This window comes from Odocoileus virginianus, chromosome 21 (genome assembly GCF_023699985.2).
Source record: "Odocoileus virginianus isolate 20LAN1187 ecotype Illinois chromosome 21, Ovbor_1.2, whole genome shotgun sequence".
In the NCBI taxonomy this organism is placed as follows: domain Eukaryota; kingdom Metazoa; phylum Chordata; class Mammalia; order Artiodactyla; family Cervidae; genus Odocoileus; species Odocoileus virginianus.
In genome coordinates, this window is record NC_069694.1 from 38,552,805 (window position 1) to 38,572,662 (window position 19,858).

Consider the following 19,858-nt stretch of genomic DNA (forward strand, 5'->3'; position numbering starts at 1 on the left):
AGCATATACTGTCCTCTGTGTTGGCTTTCTCCGTGCTCAGAGCAGCAGTCAGCCCAATCAGGTCAACCCTGATAAAGCAGATGAGAAAACCCAAGGCTTCTTATTGTTACTGAGAAAAGCCCATGCCCAGTTTCCTTGATCTCTTTAGGGGAGTTTACCCTCTATCTGGAGACCAGGAATTTCCCTCCGTGTTGAAAATCACGGATTTGCCATTAGATGGAGCTCAATGAAAGAAAGAATAGAGAATGGGCTATTTCTGTGTTAGAAAGAGGTTTTTCCTGGAAATAGTATTAGAAATGTGAAGGGGGCAAGTTTCACTCTGGTATATGGTTTTACAGGGGAAACCTCCTCAGTAATTAAACTCAGCAGACATCTGTATGACATTAATGTCATTAGTGCAAACCCAAGAGCATGAACATCAGAGAGAAAATTGTTAAGTGTGAAATATAAGGCCGTAGGAAATGATATCAAACCTAACAGAATAATCTAGTTTATATGACAGGGTGTAGTGTATATGAGCAAACACAGAGTCCTCATAATTTATAAAGTGAGATCTATCTACATGTGTGTTCATGTTCAGTCGTGTCTGACTCTCTGTGACCCCGTGGACTGTATCTTGCCAGGCTTCTCTGTCTATGGAATTTTCCAGGCAAGAATACTGGTATGGTTTGCCATTTCTTACTTCAGGGGATTCTTTCCAACCCAGGGATCGAACCCACGACTCTTTCATCTCCTGCATTGGCAGGTGGATTCTTTACCCCTGTTCCACCATCTAGCTCATCCCACTTCTGTGCTTCTCAGTGAACCACACGACCACCTCCCAAATGGAGAAAACTAGTCAAAGAGGCATGCAGCTTGAAGACAGAAAGGTCGCTGAGCGTTTACAGTTAAAAGGCAGCTTCCAGTCTGGCTCTGTGTGATGGGGGCACGATGGCTGAGCCAACTGCCCAACTAGGAAAGACTGTCCTCTTTGCTTTGTGGGTGGGGCCAAATCAGGATGTACAGGATTCTGTCTGATAAGGAAAATGTGTATGTCATGGGAAAAACACAGCATTTCTGAGTGACACGGGGTAAAAAAAAAAAAAAAACTTGAAGGGTTTTCTTAATACCAAGCCAGTAGTATAATTTAATTGTATCATAACCATTTATATTCTATTGAGTGACACCGGGAATTTGTGAAGGACATTTCATCTAAACACCTCTGTGTGATGAGATTTTATATTACCATGAGCTTAAAACACCAAGGGAAAGAAAATAAAAATAAATCATGTCACTGTATTTATTTGTACCCACACTGAACCAGCATACTATAAGCATTTAAAAGGTGAATTTGGTTCTATGAACTGATCTGTACCGATCAGTTTTTGAAAAAAGTCATTTTCCTTCTCTTTTCTCATATACACAGGTACAATTCTTCTCTTCATGCAGGGATGGGCCATTTGTCCTTTTCTTTCTTCCTGTATGTGTCACTTGACATGTCATAAGAGGTGTGCCTTTAAAACTTTTGCAAATCAAAATATGTTTTAATTGCTATGAGATAGTTTACTACACTTTGGAGAAGGAAATGGCAATCCACTCCAGTATTCTTTCCTGGAGAATCTCATGGACAGAGAAGCCTGGTGGGCTGCAGTCCATATGTCACAGAGTTGGACACGACTGAGCGACTAATGCAACGCAAGTCTACTATGCTTTGGGTTTCCCTGGTGGCTCAGCTGGAAAAGAATCTGCCTGCAATGAGGGAGACCTGGGTTCGATTACACTATTAAGAATAATTTCAGAGGAAAAAAACATCTTTTAGGAGGTAAATAATTAAACTGTTGTAAATCTTTTCTCATAAAAAGTTCACACATGGTGTGCATAATATTAACTGTTCTACACAGGGTAATAGATTGTGGTGCTATCTTCACATATGGCAGGTGTTCCCAGCTTGGCCAACTAGCTCTTGTTTTCTAGAAAGATGTCTGAGAGGCCCTCAAAGATTCCAAAGGTCTAACCTCCTTTACTAGACTTCCAATGACAACCTCACACTTCATTTACCTCCTGATTTCCACTCTAAGAGTCTCCAGGAAGATATTTTCTTCCAAAGAATCAGGAAAAAAATCTCAAGGGGCTGAAAGCAAGATGCAAGATTAGGAAGAAGACAAAAAAGCATAATTAAGTGTCATGGCACCAGACTGTGATTCAACATTAGGCCTATCGGTGAGTACCTGGATTAATTCTATTCCTGCATTTACTCCCTTTAAAAAAGAAAAGAAAAGAAAACAAAACCATATAGATGCCCCAGGACTCAGTGACTGACTGGGAAATGAGAGGGGAAAAAGGGATCAGAAGGATGTGGGCTTCCTGACGTGGATCACCAGTGGGTAATGGGCCCTTCACTGTGCTCACGATGGGCATTTCTACAAGTTCAGTGCTAGGCTGGTAGGTGCAGAACACATCTGTCTGCACTGGGTAAAAGACTGTTATAAAGAATGGCAGGACTAGGGCTAAATTTATATAATGTTTTGTAGTTTTCAAAGTATTTTCAAAAACACTATCTCTTCTGACACAGCAGTCCAACAAAGTATGCAGGTTAGTTATCAATAGCCTTGTTTTAGAGATAAGAAAACTGAGGCCCCAAGTGCTAAATGCTTTTCCAAAGGTCACGGGGAAATAGGTGGTGGGGTGGGGCTTGACCTTTAGTCTGCTGACTCTAAATCTTCAGGGAACTGAATTTAGTATTTATTTTTCATAACTTCATGAGTGTTAGGTTGCTGGTTTGCAATTAGAATATAAATTCTCTGAAGCAGAGGATAATAGTGTGCATGTAGTCCTGGAGTTTCTTGATCTTAACCACAATTTGTCCTGTGCATTGTAGCGTGTTAGGTAGCAACCCTGGCCTCCACCCACTAGACCACTAAGGTCAGTAATGCTCTCCAAGTTGTGGAAAGTAAATATGCAAGCAGTCATTTCAAGTATTCCCTGGAGGGCAGATCAGCCCAGTTGAAAATCAGTGATTTAGTCACTTTGCTGTCCTAGGCACAGAGGAGAAACCCAGTAAATTCCTGGTGATTGACTGAAAGCTTATATGCATTTTGAAATGCTTTTAAAAGAAACCGGTCAGACAGCGAAGTTAAAATGGTATGTAAGGTCAAGGACATTGCCTGTTTCAGAGTTTGGAATGGTGCCTAACACATCGGGCAGGTTGTGGTGGCGACTGTGCTTCTGCTGATTAGCAGATTAGTTTTAAAGGGATCAATTTGGGAAGAGAAGAGGGACCTTGTTTCTCTCATACACAGGTATGTGCACAATCCCGCGTCTCCCTGCACATGGCAATAGCGAGTCTTGAGTACAGGATGCCCTCATGTATATTTCATTTGTCTAGAAATCCCAGCCACCGCAGAGGAGCTCATTAAAAGGCTGTGAGTAGAAGGAGCCCAGGATTTGAGCACCTTGGAAGTGGAGTCTATTTCTATCTACGCTGCTAACCGAGTAGTAAGACCTTTGGCAGGTCACTGCCAGTATCTGAACTCAGAGTCCTCATTCACAAAATGAGGTTGGAATGTATTATCTCATAGGCTTCCCAGGTGGCGCAGTGGTAAAAATCCGCCTGCCAATGCAGGAGACACAAGAGCTTCAGGTTCGATCCTGAGTTGGGAAGTTCCCCTGGAGAAGGAAATGGCAACCCAATCCAGTATTCCTCCCTAGAGAATTCCATGGACAAAGAAGGCTGGTGGGCTGCAGTTGTGGGGTCGTAAAGAGTTGGACACGACTGAGCGACTGAGCACCCATGCACCTTCCAATGTGAACACTGACTGATGATTCCATAACAGGTTCTTGATCTATCTTCAAACCTGGAGATTGCATGTGTTCCCGAATTCAAGCATTTCTGTCTTTCGAAGGTAATAAAGTGCATAAAACATTTTAAATAACACTTTCAAGGGTGCTGAGGCAGCATCCTCAAATTAAACACATTAATGTTTCTCCAGTAAAATGTTTAGCTGTTCACACTTGGTGAAATAAATGAATGTAATGAACAGCATCACATCAATTCAGGTAAGATTTTGTTGACAAATGAGTCTGCCACAAACACAGACAAACAGAAACTCTTTTGGTTTTTACACCACTTTTAAGGTGAGAATTGTGGGTACGTAATCATGGGAGTGCAAGTCACTCAGTCGTGTCTGACTCTTTGTGACCCCATGGACTATACAGTCCATGGAATTCTCCAGGCCAGAATACTGGAGTGGGTAGCCTTTCCCTTCTACAGGGGATCTTCCCAACTCAGGGATTGAACCCAGGTCTCCCACATTGCAGGTGAATTCTTTACCAGCTGAGCCACAAGGGAAGCCTGTGTAATCATGTATGTGTACTCAATTCTAATTAATGATAATTTTTTAATAAATCAAGTGACAGGTAAGTAAAATCTGCTAAATAAGCCTAAGAATACTTATTAACCCTTTGAGAGACATTTTATTAAAAAAAAATAAAAGGTCTTTTCTTAATATTTATTCTTCTGGCTTCCAAATTTCAAAGTAAACACAATAGGCTTTTTTTCCAGGCCTTAATTTTGATTCTAACATTTAATTATAATGCAAAATTTATTATCCCAGGTAATGTATATGAGCAAAGTATAAATGGAAAGTGAAATGAATTCCTTCTTTCCCTTAGTTTTACATATAATGAATTTCATGAGAAGAATAGCTTAATGAAAACTTAGCAAAATAAAGACAACACAATTTAACATATAAAATAAAATATTTTTTTATTTATATTAATTAGGGTCATGTCAACCTGCAGCTTGGCAAAATGAAAAGGGAAGAGAATTCAGTGAATATCATTCCCATGGCAGTGCTATGAGAAGGCTCAGGTGGGCTGGACATGAGTCTCACCCTGTGGAGCTCCGTTTCCCAAATGTCTATTAATAGTGCTGCCAACCATGGCACCTCCCTTCCCCCCACTCAGCACTTTCTGACACTCGTTAATAGTACCCCGCAACAGAAAAAAACCCTCTGAACTAAATACACTAGGAAGTAGAGCATGCGTGCTCATGACCCTGGAAGGGAAACTAAGGGAGGTGAGGAGCCAGCAGTAAACATCAGGCAATCTTTCCATCAGGAGCTGAGAGCAGAATACAAGTGTCTTGCATTTTCTGTGAGCCACCCAGTTTGAAGCTGAAACTTTACACATTTCAAGCCACAGAGAAATGAAAGACAGAAAGTGTTGGGAGAGGGACAGAGGCAGGAAGACGAAGAGGAAGGGAAGAGTTTGTGAAATAGTGCTGATTATGGAAATTTTCCATGAAATACCTGCCATTTAAGTCGTGCATTTCATCACATTCATGACTCTGCTGTTGAGGCTGATAAATGTCAATCAATGTGCAGGACGTGGGGAGTACACTGGGGAACAAGACTTTTGAAACTTAGAGCTTCATGATGTAAACAGACAATAAATAAGTAAGAAAAAGGATTTCAGATAAAAGCTGTGAAGGAGAACAACTGTGTAATCAAATGGCACTTAACCTGTATGGGATACTTCTGATGGGATTTTTCGGTGGAGGCCTTTCTAGGAGATGTTAGAAGGAGAATAAGTCAGCCCTGGGAGGCACTCCCAGTGCCAAAGCCAGAACGCAGGAGCACAGGAAAGTGTGCGGAAGAGACGGGAGGTGGGAGGATGAAGGGGGAGAGGAGGAAGGATCCAGGCTGCAGGACCTGTCCATCACAGTGAGGAGGCTGTGCTTTATGGCAGGGACAGGGAGAAGGCCCTGAAGGCTTCAGCAAAGGACAGGTGATCTGGTTTATATTTTAAAACAAACATGTCAGCTGTCTTGAAAAGGGGCATGGGTGAAACTGAGAGCACTAGTTAGAAGGCTAATGTGGATGAGGATATTGCAAGAATTTAAGAACACTCTAATACCCTAAGACTAAGGGCTAGTTAATGAGAGGATGAGATATTACCTTTTCACATCATTGTCTTCCAAGCTTATACTTTGTGCAAGTTTTACACGTTATCTATTTATGTTGTCGACTTGAAACATCTGTATGATTAAAAAACATTTATTTCTTGGTGTGGATGCTCTTTTTTATATTCCAAATATGGACAAGACATCCACAAAGACCATCTTGTTAAACACCTAAGCATTCACACTATCGTCAGATGAATGATTCCTCTTTAACTTGTCCAGCTCCCGTAGGATATTAAAGACTTACATTATATTTCCTTTCAACACTTACCTTCCTAGGTTGAGAAATAGCTGATTCATATAGATGCCCCTTTATTATTGTATCTATTTTCAGTCCTCTTGCTCTCTTTTTTCAATTGACTAGTGGATTTTCTTGAGGTGTAGAATTAGCACTGCATCTGAAAAGCCGAACATGAATCCTGTGTTTTACTGTGTTTCCTTTAGAGCAAAATTTTACCTTGTTTTGGCATTTGTGTTATGCGTCAGTGGGTCAGAAGTTTGTTCCAGCTCAGAAGCATGAAAGGTAAGGGGATCAGCTGTCTTCAGTATAACCCAGGCATGAGTCAGGAGATGACAGTCTTCGAGGGCCACCTTGGAGGCCTCCTACCACAGGACCATAAACTAGAACAGGGGGTGCCTACGGGGGAAGAGTGCATCAGAGAACCAAACAGACCACAGGGAGATGAAACAAAGGTCCTTTAGGGGACGTCCTGCTCGCCAGATGCAGAATCTGGAAGGTATGTCAGCCATGTCACGACTAGAATGTAGAGGGCATGCGTGCAGTGTCACGAGGGCTCATCAAAACATGGCCACGATTCGTGTCGGAGCAGGAAGTATTCTGATTCAAATGGGCGTGGAGCAGCATCTGGGAAAATAGTTACCATTCACTTATTTAGGAAGTGTTTACTGAAGAACTATGGGCGAGACAGCAAAAGAGACACAGATGTAAAGAACAGACTGTTGGACTCAGTGGGAGAAGGCGAGGGTGGGATGATTTGAGAAAATAGCATTGAAACATGTATATTATCATATGTGAAATGGATCGCCAGTCCAGGTTGGATGCATGAGGCAGGGTGCTCAGGGCTGGTGCACTGGGATGACCCAGAGGGATGGGATGGGGAGGGAGGAGGGTGGGGGATTCAGGATGGGGAACACAGGTACACCCATGGCTGAATCATGTGAATGTATGGCAAAAACCACTACAACATTGTAAAGTAATTAGCCTCCAATTAAAATTTTTAAAAAAAGAAAAAAAAGTAATTGAATTTTAAAAAAAAGAACTATGGGCACTAAGGCTACAATGCAAAGATTGACTCCCTGACATCATGGCACTTAGAATCAGGAGGGACTGTGTCTAAGTGAAAAGGTCACTATCATGTGCAGAGGTCTGTGATAGAACACAGGGTGGTGGGGATTTCCTAAGGGGAACGTTTGACCAAGAATTAAAGATCAAGAGGGGTGAAAAGAAGAAGTAACAGTGGCACCAAAGCTTTAGAAGGAGTTGGAAGTAAAAGACAGGGAGACAGAGAATATTCCAGACCATGAATATAGCACAGGGAACAGAGATGAGCCTGGAGCGAGAAAGAACCAGTCCCCCAAAGCAGCTGAAAGGTGTCCAGAGCTGTGCGTGCCACACTGAGGCAGCAAGATTGAAAAGGGAATGGCAACCCAGTGCAGGGTCCAGATGGGGCAACAGGGTAGGACCGCAACCTCGGGCGGGAGGAAAGCTCAAAGAGAGGGAAAGGAAGGTGCAGCCCTGGAGTCTTCCAGACAGGAATCATGAGGTTAAAATAGATACTGGGCGGGAGGTCTAGCCAACGTGGGTAGCATCTAAGATAGGAGGTCTCTCGTTTGTTCATATCAGAAGCGTTCACTTTCATCCAAGTGCTGGTACAAGGAGGACCAGGAGAGGCAGAGGGGGACCCTTAGAGGCGAGGTGGCGCAGGAGCTGAGAGGATGAGGCAGTAGATGAGCAGAGGAGACCTCAGACAGGAGTATCAAGAAGCTAATGCCAGAGTGAACACGAAGCAAATAAGGGTCAGGAGCTAAACTCACAATGTCTGGACAAACATCCCTTCACACAGAGCCCAGAGCTTCTTGCCAGGAGAAGAGTAGCTTCTCAGAAAGCCCACCCCAGACCAGACAAGATGAGTAAGGGGGAAATAGTCTGTTTGAAATTAATGTCACAAAGCAAGGCAGAAATTGTGATATTCCTGGTGCCTAAAGTCAGAGCAGACTTGGGGTAGTAAGACTGGATGCCATTGCCTCCATTAAATCAAAGATCTGCAGGAATAGATTGGGAGACTGCATGGACTGAGCTTTCAACAAGGGTCCATCAGTGGTCCTGATGGTGGAGAAAATAAGTAGGACCCAGCATCCAATGGTTCCTGACCCACAGAAAGTGTGAGGCTGTGCATTATTCCATACCGTGGTTCTTAAATTTTAGTCTGCATCAAAACAATGTGAATCCTTGCTAAAATGCAGATTTCTAGGGCTCACCTCTAGGCTGCCAATTCAACTGAGCCGGAGTGAAGTGCGGTGTCAGTCTGGAGAAGGGAATGGCTACCAACTCCATTATATTCTTTATGTTTTAGTGTCTTATGAAGACTTGTGGGTGGTTCTGAGGCCAAGAAGGGGCAGATCACTCTTTGAAAACAGTTATTTGGAACTTGAAATTTAGCCTAATGACTAAGAGTGTGGGCTCCACAGCAAGGCTGCATAGATATCAATGCCCAGGTCTGTCACTTCCCACAGACTCCCAGAAGGTCAGCCTATGCCTCAGTTTTCTCAGCTGTAAAAGGGGGTGATGATACCTACCTGACTGGGTGGTTGCAGAGGTTAGACAAGTTAATAAATGTAAAGCACAGCACTTAGCACAGTTTGAATTCTTCATGTTAGCAATTAGCTGCAAACTTACACAAAAGTGCTTGAAAAACTAGCAAAATTTACATGTGAAATTCCAAGCCTCAAGGACTTTTGCAGGGCTCAAGATTTCTGGTTAAAGAAGAAAGAATAAAATTTGCATCAATATCCATCTCTGTCTCCACTGATCAGTCAAATACTTTTTTCCTTTCTGCCTGTCCTGAAACTCCTGGACTCAGTATAATTATCTGAAAATGTTAAAAATGGGAGGAAGTCAGAAACAGTATTGGAAGCACTGGTCAAATAGTGTAAAGATGATGATTGTCATTTGTGTGCTGTGCTTCTTCCCGGCCACATTCGAACGGCGATGTGTGTGGTGAGCACTGGTTGGGCCCCATCTTTTCACCCATCATACTGCTCAGTGGGCGATACCAAGGCCTCACCAAACTCACTTTGCCCCAATGCTTAGGTGCTCAGATGTCATAATTCAGGCCAGCCCTCTGATTGGCTACGATGAAGACAAAGTTGATGACAATTTCCACCTCCATAATTCTCAGCCATTTCCTCTGTAGGGATAGAAGGCAAGTCATACTGTCCCTGTTCTTATGAATGAGGAAGTTGGAGCCCACAAAAATATATGTGGCTGATGAAAAGGATAGTCAGGATTCAGCCCAGGCCTTCAAATGCAGTCTAGTCTTAAATATATATATCTACTAAGCTGTCTTTCTATACAATAAAAAGAGAGGCCATTAAAAATAACATTATACCTAGATATTAGAGTAGGACTTCAAAAAAAAAAAAAAAGAGAAGGAAAGCAATGCATTAAATTATGCACATGAGGAATAGTAAGCTAGTGATACACAGTCTAAATGTTTAGGTACCCTCACTTGAGTGGATCTGTAGGATATGATTAAGATATATATATATATATATAATCTATGCCTATAAAATGATTTTTGGCTGTACAGATATGCAGAAGTAAACTTCATGACAGTTGTTCAAATTAGAGTAATATGATATAAGAGGGAGGGCATTTTTGATGGTTGTAAGGTGATTCTGATAGAGTATTTTCATACCTGCTTTGGAGAATTTGTAGGAGAACCATACTCAGTACTGTTTATTGAGCACCTATTCTGTACTAGGGATTTTGAAGAGGTGATTTCATGCAGGTCTGAAAACAAACAGAAGAGCTAGGAGTTGGCTTCCACATTTAACGGAACAGCAGCTGAGACTCAGAGTAGTTTGTCCACTAGGCTGGGACTTGTGATGATGGAGTGAGTTGTTATTTGAAGCCTGTATGTCTGACTCCAGTCCACACAGTGTCGCTTCAACATCAGCTACTACAAATGAACAGAACTAAAAGGATTCTCATTTCTTTCTCTTCAGACTCCTTAAGGCTGAGTCTGTTAAAATCTATTCTCCTTCATAGACATTTCTCCCAAATTTGCTTCTTCTTATGTCTTTCTCTCTGTGACTCCCCTGGCATTCATCCCTATTAGTCAGGCTTGATGCTTTTCTTCCATTCATCCCCCATCCAATCTGCTTGCAAGTTCTGGCAATTCTAACCCTGTCTTCATTTTCACATCACTCCCCTGTCTCTGCCTGACAGAAACCACCTACTGCAATGCTGCCCTATTTCTAGCTTACTAGGTTGAAGTAACCCCTCAAATGGCTCCCAATGATCCCTACCTGCTGATATTTACACCATTGAATAATCCCCTCCACTTGCATGTGGCCTGGGCTTGGGAACTCCCTTTGGATGAATAGAATAATGCATAGTAAATAGAATATAACACATGAGTAGGAAATCATGTGATTGCCTACATGTGACCATGTAGGAAATCAAGCCTTCTGTGATTAGGCTACCCAAAAGACTGGTTTCCATCTTGCTTGCCCTTTCTTGCTCCCTCCCACACTGGCTTTGACGGACGCTGGCTGCCATGCATGAGCTGCCCTATGGAAAGGCTCTTGGGCTCCCCTGGCGGCTAAGAGTTAAAGAAACTGCCTGCAGTGCAGGAGATGCTGGTTTGATCCCTGAGTCAGGAAAATCCCCTGGAGAAGAACATGACAACCCACTCCAGTATTCTTCCCTGGAGAATCCCATGAACAGAGGAGACTGGAGGGCTACCGTCCATGGGGCCACAAAGACTCAACTTGACTTAGCAACCAAAACAAGAACAACGACAATGGAAAGGATCACAGGAGTGGGGGGATAAAGGAGGTTTCTGTGCCAATGGCATCAAGGAACTGAGATTCCCAGTCCACATGCCTATGAAGAGCTGAATCCTGCCTAAAACTCCATCCAGATTTCTGAGCTACAGAAACTATGAGATAAAGAACACTTGCTCGTTTAAGATGCACATTTTGAGATAATCTGTCATGTAGCAATAGAGAGCCAGTACCCAATCCAGGAATAGCATTGTTAGTTTTTCTGCTGCCAAATTAAACTTCCTGAAATAAAGGTCTGATTCTGTCATTTCCATGTTCAAAACCATTCAATGACTCCTCATTTGCCTCTAGAAAATACCTGAGCCTCTCAACTTGGCAGTGATGCCGCTTTATTACCAAGCCCAGTATACCAGTTAATAATTGATTAGGGATTAGCTGAAGGCAATAATGTATAATTCAGATATCAACTGAGGCTGCTCTGTTCCCTAAAGGCTGAATAAGATTGACTCCAACCACTACTTCACAACTTTGTGGAAGATTCAACATCCTTCCCAAGGTTCCTACCAATTCTTGGTAGGTTTTTGTTCCCACAATTACCTCTGGCTTCATTTCACCTTTGCTGAATTAAGTCAGGGTAAGTGCTCAACTCTTTGAGAATCATGTCCAACTCTTTGCTACTCTATGGACTGTAGTGTGCCAGTCTCTTCTGTCCACAAAATTCTCCTGGCAAGAATACTGGAGTGAGTTGCCATTCCCTTCTCCAGGGGATCTTCCCAACCCAGGGATCAAACCCAGGTCTCCTGCATTGCAGGCAGATTCTTTACCATTTTAGCCACAGGGAAGCCCCATGGATTACCTCTCCATCCCTCACCTGTTACTATTCCACATCATGTCAGCCCAGATGTGGGACTCAGTCCCTTTCCTTGACACACACACACACACACACACACACACACACACACACACACAAAACCACACCCTTATACAACACTGTTGTGTGAAGCAGAGTTTACCAAATTTCAAGAATTTGCTTCACAGCTCAAATAACTTGAATACTAGACATCACTATTAAAATATATTTGGAAGGCAGAAAATAAAATATAAATTAATTTTGGTTTATATTTGCATAAACACTGGAAAGAAACCCTAGGAAGTAAAAAAGGAATCACCTCATGGGAGTGGTAGGAGTGGGGTGTTGGGTGCATAGGGACAAAAATTGAACTAAGACATTTCAGTCTGTCCTCTATATTATTTTGATTTATGAATTATGTAAATGGTTTTATTTTTCACAAAATTAAAATTTAAAATTAAATTAAGAAGCCATTTAGATGCCCTCCATTGGGAATTTCTCAGCGGCTGGATTCTGAACAGCCCTCTCCCCTCGCATTTCTTCTCCTTTTACACTCCCTCCAGAACTGAGTCCTTTTACTGCTCTAATCTAGATTTTTCTCTGTCTTCATTCAATCAAACTCTTTTCTGTCCATACTCTCCAATTCAGCTCCAGGCCCGTTTCCACATTAAAAGGCTCATAAAAGTGCTTATATGAACAAAGTACAAATGGAGACCTAGGAGTGATACTTTTAAATTCAATTCCTGCCCCACCCTTCCATTAGGATGCAGAATAAGGGAGGGGGTCGGGGGAGAGGTGTCCATGGGGCTGTGATATCACTGAGAAGTCAGAAGGGAGGAAACCCTAGTAGGTGAGGCTTTTGAAGGGATCTCAAAGGGAATCTGTGCTTAGTAAACAATTTTGCTTGCGTCCAGACCCACTCAGAATGCCTCTTCCTTCAGCAAACTCTCCTCGAGTTCATCCTGTTGGATACCATCTCCCTCTCCTCTGACATCCTGGCATACTTAATCTATATGTCTCTTGTGGCAAAAGCGTCCTCTACCTTACATTTTAGTTATTTGTTTTCATTTTGCCTATTTCAGACTCAGCTGTTTTGAGAGAAAAGTAGTTGCATTGCTTAAACGTACTCTGTCCATCAGAGATGTTTATGAAGGACTTGTTGAACTAATTAATTCATTTAAGAATGTTAATATTATCAAGGCACATCTTATATCACAAAAGAAATCTAAAATTAGAAAATTTCTAATATTAGAAAATTAGAAAAATCTAAAATTAGAAAATTAAATCAAAATATCTGAATCAAATGATCAAGAGGTTATTATTTTACAGCTCAATATGTTTCTGCATCAAGGTTTGTCATATACAGTTAAATGGACTAAGTCTGATAATTACTATCCCATGAGGCTTTAATCTGGAGAGGACTGTGAATATCTATCTAAGAAAGTGTGCATTCATTTCTGAGATGAACCCACATTCCCTTCCTAAGTAGTGCAGCAGGGATGCAGAAGAAGGGCTGACTCTATTTGTCTCAGTTTGGTCTTTTTCTCTCTCTGGCCTCCTGTGTGTAACAGATGCAGAAGAAAGGCTTTGCAGAGTTATAGCTAAGCCAGGAGAACTGTCTCCAGGGAGGGTTCAGTTAACCTTCAATAGTTCATCTTTGGCAGGTTGTTGCTAAATTAAGTTCTGTAGATTAGTGGGTTTCAGTCTGCATTAAGCAGACTGTTCTTGCTCCTGTGAGTAAGCCCTAAGGAAGTTATAGCCATGATGATCCATGCCGGGGTGAGAACTAAAACTCAAGACTGGAGAAGTTTTCAGGGTAATAGTTTTTGTTTTGTTTTTTTCTTTTTCTTTTTAATGTTAGAATGTAGCAATATGAAGAATGCTAGCAGGTATCAAAACTTGCAGGTATGTTTTAAACAAGAACCTTTACCAAATGATTTACAAAGAAAAGACAGGTGTGTCTGTTGCATTTGTAAAGAAATGATGACATATGGTAATCAAAGACCAGGGAGTAGGTGAGACCCTTCTTCCCCCTTTTCACAGATTTCACTGTACCTGGGAAAATAAATGTCAGACCTCTTATTCCAGAGGGAATTTCTTTGATTTACAGCAGAACTTTATCTTGTCTTGAATCACATTTAACATTGTCAAGGAAGAAAAATGATACATACGCAGATATGTTTTGCTGAATTTGTTAAAAAGCATCTCAGTTTTGAGTTTAGCCTTATTGGAAAGCAATATGAAAATAGGTACTCGAAGTTTAAAAATATGCCTCTGATTCAACCAAGCAACTTCACTTCTGGAAATTTAACCTAAAGAAACAGTTAAAGCTTTGTTCCAAATACATACCTCTAAGAATATTTGTGGGAGAACTATTTGTAAGCATGAAGAGTCAGAAATAACCTAAATGCCAAACAATAGAGGATTGATTAAATCAATTATAGCCCAGCCATATGCTTGAGTATTATCCAACTCTTCAGAGGGAAGTCATAGAAAAAGTAGTACTGAAATTAAAAGATATTCACTTTACATGCTTAACTTTAAAAATAATATATGTTACACACTATTAAAGGAAAACTCAACAGCTAAAAAGTGTTCAGTGTTTACATATACCAACATTTCCATGCATCTTCTGTATTTAAAGCAGTTTTGTATTTAAACTGTTTTTAAAAAGTTTTATATTTTGTATTTGTATTTAAAATAGCAAACTGTATTTAAAATAGTTTTATCAAGTAGATATTACTGTTACTTTCACTTTACAAATGATGGATGTTCTCAAGGTCATAAGGGTAGTAAACAGCAGAACCACAGAAAAGATAGTGAGGGAGAGAAAGGGAGAGTTCAGAAGGCAGAGATAGATGTATACAACACCACTTTGTTGTACAACAGAAGCTAGCCCAACATTAATGCTCCAATAAAAAAGAAAATAAACAATAAAAATGGGCAAAATATTTTGACAAAAGAATTATCTGCTGCAAGATGTTAAAAGCTGTTCTTTCTGTTTGTACGGGATTGTGAATTTTGTTGTTTTCTTCTTTTTGTCCAGATCATCTGTAATTTTTTTCTCTAATGAGTCTGAGTTGATTTCATAATTAAGATTGCTTAGTCGCTCTAGTGTCTTTTCTTATCTTTGGTCATTTTCAAGATAGCCTCATATTTATGCGAGGGCACTCTGGCTCACATGATCTCACGGTTGAAGGGATGGTGGGTAAGACATGAATCCATGCAGAATTCTCTGGATCTTGCCATGTTCTGCTGCAGAGTGGCTGGTCTCAGGTGTTCCTTGATCCCTGAGGTGCAATGAGTCTTATCCGACTTTTTGGATAAAGTCTTCCATTGCCAGTGACTACCTAGTCTTTGGCCACTGGGATCCTCATTCTCAGAGGATTCTTCTTCCCAATCCTAGCCTCTACAGATCAATGATGCTCTAAGAACAGCTGTGCTCCTATAAGTCAGCACCTGGGCACATCTGCAACCCATGAAAAATCTATGTAGACTCAAGTATTACCTCTTTTTTTTTTATTGTGTTGTTGTTGGTTAGTCACTCAGTTGTGTCCAACTCTTTGTGACACCATGGACTGTAGCCTGCCAGGCTCTTCTGTCCATGGAATTTTCCAGGCAAGATTACTGGAGTGGGTTGCTGTTTTCTTCTCCATTCATTGTGTTAAGAGCAGATAACAAAAGTCCATGAAGCCAACTCAGATGTAAGAGGACCTAAAAGAGATGACCACATGTCACCATTTGCCATGAAAGCTGTCAAGTAGGAGTAGCCTGAGCTTTGAGGTCACACAGAACATAAGTTATAGTGGGGCTTTGCTAGTTACTGATGATAAGATGACTGGAAGTGACCAAATCTCTCTCATCATCAGTTTCCTCATCTAAAGGGTGGAGATGGTCACACTTATTAAATAAGATGTCTGGAGAATAAAAGTAGATAATGAGTAAATGAGAGTAAAAAATGTGCAAATGGCATAGAATAGATGTTCAGTAAACAATGGCTAAACAAAACAGATTTTTTGTTTTGTCCCCTCATCATTATCAACATTACCATCATTAGAAAAGGCATTGTACGGAAAACTAGAAAGCTGCACCTGGTCCAAGCCTAGAGGAAGCTGTTAGAGGTCATTGCATGGATAATGGGTGAGAGCCAGAAAGGAAGATGGGAGGTCAACCAGACACTTGAGGAAATTTTGCGTGGATGGGTACTCAGTTGCTCAGCCATGTGTGACTCTATGGACTGTAGCCTGCCAGGTTCCTCTATCCACAGGATTCTCCAGTCAAGAATACTGTAGTGGGTTATCATTTTCTCTTCCAGAGGATCTTCCCAACCCAGGGACTGAAACTGCATCTTCCGAGTCTCATCCATTGCGGGATTTTTTACCGCTTAGCCTCCGTTTTCCTTCACCAAGGAACTTGGGGCGAAGGAAAATGAGCGTGTATATGGGATCAGTATAGATACAGAACCTGGCATGGTAGTAAAATCAAACTCCATGAAGCTGAATTTAGAAAGGCCATCCTGTTTCCTCTGCTGAGCCACACACAAGCAACAGGGAAGGAGGGGGAGGAAGAGGAGAAAAAATAGCATCCACTCTATTTAGACTTTCCCCTGATGGTGGTAAGGGCCATGGATCCTATAAGCATCCTCCACAGAGGTGGCTTCAGTATCCAGGCACAAAGCCCCCTCTGAGCACAGGATGCGCTGCAGCCTGGGTGTTCTCACGCTGCTTTTGCACAGGTCCTCCCTTCTTCATTCCCTCTTCTTCCTGTGCAAGGCCCTTTTAACTAGTGAGAAGCCATTCTTGACTCCTGTGGCTGATGCTGTGCTGGAGACAAAGCTCTGGACACACATAGGTGAACAAGATGGCTTACCACTCAGGATGGACATTCCAAGGAAACGTGAGCTGCCACAGTGAGGCTTTCTCTGGGCAAGTGGTCCCTCCCATACAGGATCTAGGTAGGAGAGGTGTTCAATATTTGCCCCTGGTTTAAGCCTGCTCTTGTTCTTATTTCACTGCAGTTCTTTGAATCTATGGAGCTGTCGCCTGTTTCTAGCCTACAGTGAGGCAGGTCCCAGGCCCCATGACGAGTGCACGGGTGAAAGGCTCCGTTGGTCTCTGGACTGTCCCCTCCAGTAACCAACTATCTGATCAATGAGCAGACATGTCTGCAGGCTAGATTGTTGTCTACTTCTTTGTTAGGCAGGAGAGCTCTATTGGGGAACATTCTATCCTGGAGTGAGTAAAATATTACTTATCTCCTCCAATAAATATATCTGTGCCCTCACCACTTACAGTTTCACAGCTGGGTTGCTGTAATGGTAACAGAGAATTGTTTTTGATCTAAATTAACATTACTATTTGCCTACAATCTCTTTGTAGAAGTGTTTTTTGTTTTTTTTTTTTTAGGAAAAGGGGGCTGAAATATCTCCTCTTAATCTATGCATATCTGATGTACAGAGATTCAGGAAATATTAATTTTGCCCATTCAGAGAACTTGGAAAATGAAAGTTTGCATTATTTATACCATAAAAATGCTTTTCTTCCATAATACAACTCCAGAAATCCTTTATTCAAATTACCTACTGTGATATAAATATTGTGACTAAAAGTACAAGCTTTTGGCTTATTCTTTCCTCCAAGTCTCAAAAGTATCTGTTCACTTAATTAATGAGGCAGTTTCAAATCACATTTATTAGCATATGAAAACACTGGCCAGGCTGAAATCCCCAAAGTCTTATGAAACTCAAACACAACATTAAAATCCAAAGTTGGCTTAATTGGTAGGGTATCATTAATTGTTAAGGATCTGTTAGTTTTGTTCCATTGCACTCAGTTCAACAAGTGGAATGTGTTGAGCCAGGCAGAGGGGAGACAAAGATGCTCTCAAACACTTGAAAGTCTCCTAGGGCAACCACATCATTTCAACTGGATGCCTCACACTAGTTGCCATGGGAACTCAGAAAGGGAACAAGACAAGAGAGTGAAAAAGCTGGCTTAAAACTCAACATTCAAAAAATGAAGATTATGGCATCCGGTCCCATCACTTCATGGCAAATAGATGGGGAAACAATGGAAACAGTGACAGATTTTTATTTTCTTGGGGTCCAAAATCACTGCAGATGATAACTGCAGCCATGAAATTAAAAGACACTTGCTCCTTGGAAGAAAAGCTATGACCAAGCTAGACAGCATATTAGAAAGCAGAGACATTACTTTGCCAATAAAGGTCTATCTAGTCAAAGCTATCATTTTTCCAGTAGTCATGTATGGATGTGAGAGTTGGACCATCAAGAAAGCTGAGTGCTGAAGAACTGATGCTTTTGAACTGTGGTGTTGGAGAAGACTCTTGAGAATATCTTGGGCTGCAAGGAGATCAAACCAGTCCATCCTAAAGGAAATCAGTCCTGCATATTCATTGGAAGGACTGATGTTGAAGCTGAAACTCCAATACTTTGGTCACCTGATGTGAAAAACTGACTAATTGGAAAAGACCCTGATGCTGGGAAAGATTGAGAGCAGGAGGAGAAGGGGACAACAGAGGATGAGATGGTTGGATGGCATCACCCACTCAATGGACATGAGTTTGAGCAAGCTGGGGGAGTTGGTGATGGACAGGAAAACCTGGCGTGCTGAAGTCCATTGGGTTGCAAAGAGTTGGACACGACTGAGTGACTGAACTGAACAATTTAGAGATATCTGGAGGAAGTGCTCACCGGACCTAAAATGTGGAAGATGTGTAGAAATTGACCCGGCTAGGGGAGAGGGTGGACATCTACTTTCCAGCAAAATAATTTACCCATGTGTGACATGTGAGTCGGGCTTCCCAGGTGGCTCAGATGGTAAAGAATCTGCCTGCAGTGCAGGAGACCTGGCTTTGATCCCTGGGTCGGGAAGATTCCCTGGAGAAGTGCACAACAACCCACTCCGGTATTCTTGCTTGGAGAATTCCATGGACAGAGGAGCCTGGCAGGCTATATTCCATGGGATCTCAAAGACTCGAACACAAGGGAATGACAGTAGGTGAGGACAGAGAAGTTTTAGATTAATCGTAAAACATTGCTAGAGTCAAGCATTTTGGTCTACAGAAATGACAATTTCATATGGTTCCACCTGTGAGACTGCCAGGACTAACACCATGACAGGCAGCCTGGACCTAAGTTTCGGTTTCCCCTGAAATGGTAAGATTCCCTACCTCCATCCAGCCGCCTGGAGCCAGCCAAATGACATGCGCCCAGTAAGAAAATGGGAATCTATCAGGGGAAAGCTGAAAAGCCCGCGAATGCCTAAGTTTGAAAAAAGCCTGTGAAAGTTTTGACCAATAAAATTGCTTTGCAAACATGTAACCAATCTGCTTAAGTCAGCTACCAACTGCTTAGGCTCACCCTATAAATTCGTATAACAGCCTGGGCTCGGGGCTCTCTGACCCCGCACCACTGCGTTGGATGCAGCAGGAGCCCTGACTCGAGTCAGCAATAAACTTCCCTTTTTGCGAATTGCATTGTCTTGGAAGCTTTCTCTCTTCCCGCTCGGGGATTCGGACATCAGGCATAACACCACCAACGATCAGTAAAGTCAGTTTCAGACAATTTTGTACTAATTCCTGGTGGAAGAATTTTCATTTCATCTGGCTTGGGGTGGGAAAGTAATGAAGAATTGTAACTCAGTGAGTTTCCAGCTCAGATTTTAGACAGATTACTTTCACTATTCTCAGATGAAGAAGATGGCCAGGACCACTTTACCCCTCATCTCCAGCTTCTCTCATTTTCTCCCATCTGGTCATAGCCTAGATAACAGATTTCAGAGGTCTTGACTAAGACTGAGGTACTAGCACAGAGGAGCAAACCTGTAATCACAAGAGAAAATCTGTTGGAGTCAGTGACTAATTTTCAGTGGAGAAGATGAGAGAGAAGAAAATCCCAGGTCTCTGGTTTGCTTCACAGGAGGGACTTTGGAGCCATTGGTGTTGATGTTCAGCCACTAAGTCGTGTCAGACTCTTTGTGACCCCATGGACTGCAACACACCTGGCTTCCCTGTCC